The 6376-nt window shown below is 40.7% G+C and overlaps 1 pseudogene; it reads right to left on the bottom strand.

The window, feature by feature from the left end:
• Window positions 1–5439: 5439 nt before the first annotated feature.
• On the bottom strand, window positions 5440–5755 carry LOC119620008 (cytochrome b-c1 complex subunit 6, mitochondrial pseudogene; annotated as a pseudogene).
• Between the last annotated feature and the right edge of the window lie 621 nt (window positions 5756–6376).

The raw sequence follows: 6376 nt of genomic DNA, 5'->3' as shown, positions 1-6376 counted from the left end.
CGTGGTCTTCATTGCCAGTAAGCCAGTGGATGATCCATCCTCAAACCCAAATTTAGGTTGTGCTTTGTAGGACCATTTCTGGCACCAATTACCATAAGTTGGGATTACCAAAAAAAAAAGAGTCTCTGAATCTCTGAGATTCATTTGCAGAAGGTTTATTAGGAATTACTCTTAACAGTTACATCTATAAGGGGTGAAAAAAGCAAAACTGTGCAAAGGAAGAAGTTGAATGCAAGCTGCTTTCAATGGAAAGCTCAGCTTCAAGAATTTTTGGATTTGGAATGGCTCTTTGGTGTTCTCCCATCCTGAGGCCAAAGGTCAGGACCTGTAGACTCCTCTCCTCATCAACCAGTTATTGGATGGGGGCTGCCCACAAGAAGTGGATAGCTTGGGCAAGCCAGAGAGCAACCTCCAGAGAGGAATTTGGCTGAGAACTGTCAACTTCTGGCATGGAGTGCCTCAGTACTGAGGGGCACCTGGGGAACAAACAGCACCTGCCACACTTGCTGCCCTCTCTCAAACACACCATGTTCTCTCTCATTTCACCAGTGGAAGTGGATAAACACCCATATTTCCTTTTCTCAGCCCAGGGCTCTTTCCACTGAGGATAAGAGAGAGGCTGAAGAGTTTATCCTGCTCTGAACTCATAAAAACAAATGAAGACCAGATGGCAGGAGGCCCCAATCCTAGGCCAGCAGAAATATGGGTTCCAACCTGTCTGCCTGCCTCCACTCTGGCCCGAAAAGAACACAAAAGAGTCCACAACCTCGTTCAAAGGGAATCGAAGAGTTACATATGATTTAATACAATTCAACATATACATAGCTAATATTTATTGAGTGTACATGTCAGAGCTTATTCTAAACACCATGTGTCTATGTGTGTGTACATACATAGACATATATACACACATATGCACATACATCAATATATACATATATATGTGTACTCATATACATTTATTTAACCCTTAGAGCAGCCCTCCGAGGAAGGCACCACACTTACACCATTACAGGTAAGGAGACGGAATACGGAGAGGTGAAGTGAACTTGCCCAACATTTCTAGAGGTCAGGGGAAGAACACCTTTAGGTTCCGGTTCATTTATCCTTCCCATATATCTTTTCGGAGACTGTGGTCTTTAAGTAACCCACAAATGTGATCACTTTTCCATGTGTGTAACAGAGATTCTTGTTATGGCCTCCTTCACTGTGCAGAAGATTGGGGCAGTGTTTCAGCTGCAGTGAGTAGGTCTCGAGGATCATAATCCCAGCATCATGATCACACTCAACCATGTTTGCCTCAAATAAAGCCCTGGGGTTACAGGGTGTGGGTGGGCACCAGGGAAGCCCCCTACAGTGGGACTCGGTGGAACTCTGTGCATTGGTTGCAGCCGGTGAGGTGGACCATGAAAGAGCAGCACGAACAGGAAGGGAGTTGGCTGTTCCCACACTTTCCTAGGCCCTGTCCTCGCTCTTGGATGATTGCACTCACAGCCCAGTGTCACCTACCACCAGCACACTGACAACTTCGGGACACACGCATCCAGCTCCACCTGCGCTCCCAAATGCAGACCCAGCACTGGCCTGCCTGGTAAATGCCTCTACCCGTATGCACAAAGGAGATATAACATCTCCAAAACCATCTCACTATGTCTTTCTTATCTAAAGACACTTCTTTGTGTCCCCATTTCTGGTTGTTGGGGCCATTATCTACCCACCGACCCCAAGAAAAAACACAGGATCACCCTGTCATTCTCTGACATTGCCGCCTTCTACTGGCTGACAAGCCCAGTAACCTTCCCGCAGGAGCAGAGCACACAGGACAGTTGGCAGGAAGTCCTTTCGCCTGTCTTCAAGGCTAGCTCACCCCATCTCTGTCTATCAGGAATTTCCTCTATAAATTATAAGCCCTGGAAAAATACTGATTTCTCCAGTCTCCTGTGCCAGTGAGAGGCACTGTTAATGAATGACAAGGACTCCAGATCCATAAATTAAATAAAAATGTATAAACTTGCCAGTTAATAACTTGAGCAAAAATGGCATCTAGTGGATTACAGATTGGCATTAGCAGTTGTTTCCAACATGGTTGATGAGAGAAATCAACTGAGGAATCTATTTTAAAAATCCAGTCTCCTGGAACATGCTCCCAGGAAGGCAACCAGCTTACAGACGGGACTCCCAGGTAAATATGAACTTCAGATAAACTGCGAATTGTGGTTTATTCTAAATATGTTCCATGTAATATTTGAGACATACTTTTATTTAATAAAATATTTGTTGCTTACCTGAAATTTAGATCTAGCTAAGAATCCTATGTTTTTATTTGCCAAATCTGGCAACTCTGACAGGCCTACAGAATCAAATATCTTTCGAGCCCTTGGGACGGGCTTAATCTAAAATTTCACACAAGTCTGACTGGTCATCATTGGAGACTAGTGGACCCTGATAAGAGGACAGCAGTTCTGTTCCAGCCCCTCTGCAGAGCTGCACAGTCTCCCTTAGAATCAGGGGACTCAGTCCCTCACACCCAATGGGACCAGGCGGTGTCATGGCTGGAGCTTCTCAGAGGGCCTAAAGGCCAGGCAAGCCTGGCTCATGACGCACTCGTGGCTTTGGGAAGCACCATAATGTGTCAGAGTAAAAAATAAGCAAAACTGAAGTCCAGAGAACTCTGCTCATCTGCCACTTTCTCTACTTACCAGCTGTACAAGCTTGGAAAGCCACTTAAGCTCTGTGATCTTCATGCATTTGTTTTTTTCATTAAAGAAATATTTATTGGGCGCCCTTTATGTGCAAGGTCCTCTGCCAGGCCCTGGGGATTTAACAATGAATAAGGCAGTCATGGTTCTGCGCTCACAGAAGACACACATGTGTAACAGACAAGTAACTAAAAATGTGAAGGTCGTGAATGAAACAAACAGGGTGCTGCTTGGAGTATGAGGTGGGCGGGGGCATCTGGGCTGCATGGTCCCCCAGAAGCTGTCTCTGAAAAGGTAACAATTAAGCTGAGACCGGCAGGATGAAGAGAAGCCAGCCATCAGCGAGGCTGGATGTAGTAACCACGTCCTTTATTTTCTGTATTCTCATGTTTTTGATATATGGGGCCTTGCTGACCCGGAAGGGGCTGCCGCTCCCAGTGTTAACCAGTTCCTAAAGATCAGAAACAGCTCAACCGTACACACCTTTCATGTGCAAAGCAGCCAATCCAGAGTCCATACCCCAGCCCCTCCTTCATGGGGCTCTCCTGCAACGTTGCTAAGCTCACTTTGTTTCTAGGAGGGTCTCACAGGTTCCTTGGGATTTTCTATAGAGCCAATCATGTCATCTGCAAATGGAGACAGTTTTATTTCTTCTTTCAAATCTGCATGTCTTTTATATCCTTTTCTTGCATTATTGTACTGGCTAGAGCTTCCGGCACAATGCTGAATAAAAGTGGTGAGTACAGACATCCTTGCCTTTCCCCTGTCTTAGAAGGAAAGCACCATCAAACATAATGCTAACTGCAATTTTTTAAATAAATGCTCTTTATCAAATTGAGGATGTTCTCCCTCTATTCCTATTTTTTCTGAGACTTTTTAATCATAAGTGAATATTAGATTTTGGCAAATTCTTTTTTCCACATCAACTTTAGTCTGTTACTCTGGTGAATTACACTGATGACTTTTTGAATATTAAATCATCATTGTACCCCTAGAAAAAAAATCCCACTTGAAATAGTGCATATTTCTATAAATTGCTGAATTCTATTCTCTAAGATTTTGTATTCTGTCTGGTTTTGGTATGAGACCAGTCTGGTTTTGGTATTACTCACTTCACAAAGATGAACTGGTGTTCCCTTACATTTTCTGGAAAAGATTTTTGTATAGAATTGATGTCAATTCATCCTTAAACATTTGGTAGAAGTATCCATTGAAACTATCTGGGCTTGGAAATTTCCTTTTTAGGAGATATTTAATTACAAATTCAATTTTCTTTAAGTTACAACACTAATCAAAATAACTATTTCACATTGCCAGAGTTGCAGAACTTTGTGTTTTCTGATGAATTAGTTCATTTCATCTAAGTTGTCAAATTTGCATGTGTGGAGTTGTTCATAGTAACCCACATCATATTAATATCTACAGGTCTGCAGTGATACATCAAGTTTCACTCCTGATATTTGTAATTTGTGTATTTATTCTTTTTTTCTTTGCCAGTCTTTCTAGAGGTTTATCAATTTTATTGATCTCTTCAAAGAATCATTTTTGTTTCATTGATTTTTTTTCTATTGTTTTTCTGCTTTCAATCTCATTGATATCTGTCCTTTATTTTTCCTTCCTTCTGCTTACATTTTGAAGTTTTCAAACTTCTTGAGTTGGGGGTTTGGATTATTGATTTTCAATTTTCTCCTTTTCTAGTGCATGTGTTAAGAGATACAAACGTTGCTCTCAGCACTGCCGTAGGTGTGCACCCACACATTTTGATATGTTGTGTTTTCATTTTCCCTCAGTTCAGTGTATTTTTTTAATTCCTTCAAGATTTCCTCTTTGTCCCATGGGATTTTTACAAGTATGCTGTTGCCTTTCCATGTGTTCAGAAATTTTCTGATCATTTTGCTATATTGATTTCAAGTTTGATTCCATAGTGTTAGAGAATGAACTCTGTATGATTTCAATTCTTCTAAATTTGTTAAGGTTTGTTTTATGGTTCAGCATATGTTCTATGCTGCTATCTACTTTGTGGGCCTGAAAAGAATGTGTATTCTGCTGTTGTTACACAGAATATTCTATAAATATTAACCATATACTGTTGGTTGAGGGAATTTTTGAGTTCTGTTATTTCCTTACTGATTTTATGTCTAGTTATTCTAGCAATTGTTGAGTGAGGGACACTGAAGTCTTCAACTATAATTGTAGATTTGTCTATTTCTCCTTTCAGTTCCATCAGTTTTTTCTTCACACATTTTGCAACTCTTTTAGATGGCTGTCTTCTTGGTGTATTGACTGTTCATCATTAGTAATGTTCCTCTCTGCCTCTGGTAATTTTCTTTGCTCTGAAATCTACTTTATCACTTATTGATATAGCCATTCCTACTTTCTTTTTATTAATGTTTGTATAGATATAATTTTCCATTTTTTTGTTTTCAAACTGCCTGTGTCATTATGTTTGAAGTGAGTTTCCTACAGACAACATACAGTTGAGCCCTGCTATTTAATCCACTCTGTCAATCTCTGCTTTTTATTGCTGCATTAAGACTATTTATATTTAATATCATTAATGGTGTGTTAGGTCTTAAGGCTGCCACGTTATTTTTTTGCAGATCACAGAACTTTAAGATGGAATCACTGCAAATTACATAGAAGCTACGAGACTAAGCCAAAATCTATGAGGTTCATATGAACTTACCGTTATACAAATAAGAAACAAATGGCATATTCAAAACCATAAAGAAATATCCTGATGCCCAGGTGATGAAGGCTGGGGTGAATAAGTCCTCACATTTATTTCAAGTTGTTGAGGAGTTTGTGGGCAAAGCAATGGTCCCTTGCATGCAGGAAGTCAAAGAGCTCCTCTTGCAATCTTCTTCTGTATGTGATCGAGAGGCTACATGCTTGTCACAGAGCTCTATCTGCTCCCAGGCCTTTACACATTCCTCCAACTGCTCATATTGCTCTCTCACTGTTGTTAAGGGATTCACTCATTCCTCCTCTTCTTCTTCCTCCTCCTTAGGATCTCAGGACCTGCTCAGCATCTTTTGCTCATCCTCCAGTCCCATGTCTGGCTATGGTTTCAGAGTCAACATGAGCAGCAACAGCGACACCTAATCCACTTCAGGATCAAAAAGGCTTTGAATATTTTGTTTTGTTTTTTATTTCTCTGTTTTCTTTTACTTGCTTTACTGTGGGTTACTTGAAAACTTTCAGAATTCTATTTTGCTTTATACTGTTTTTGAACATATAGCTCTTTGAGTAGCTTTTGTGTATATGGCTGCTGTAGTATTACACCATATATACAAAATATCACAGTCTAATGCTGTCATTATTTCATCAGTTCAAGTGACATATAAGCACCTATCTTTTTATAAGTCAATATACCCCTCTCCGTTTACAATTGTCTTGATTTGTTTGTGGTCACCCTACATAGGATGAATCCCTTCCAAAATTTGATTTAGATGTCAAGACTAATGATACTATATTCACCCCAAGAGAAAATGGAACGGTTCATGACTCATATAATGAGGCTTTCTGAAAAGAGCACTGTGGCTCACAAGCAGTGCCAAAAAAATGACTTGAGAGAGCAGAGAAAAGCTTGGGGTATTTATGGCGGTTAGGGAGTAGGGCCAGAGCATAGGTTCCTGCATGTGGTTCAAACCTCCCCTGGTTGAAGGAGGGAGAAC

Source organism: Chlorocebus sabaeus, chromosome 9 (assembly GCF_047675955.1).
Source record: "Chlorocebus sabaeus isolate Y175 chromosome 9, mChlSab1.0.hap1, whole genome shotgun sequence".
In the NCBI taxonomy this organism is placed as follows: Eukaryota; Metazoa; Chordata; class Mammalia; order Primates; family Cercopithecidae; genus Chlorocebus; species Chlorocebus sabaeus.
Note: the sequence above shows the minus strand (reverse complement) of the source record. Positions and strands in the feature narration are given on the sequence as shown.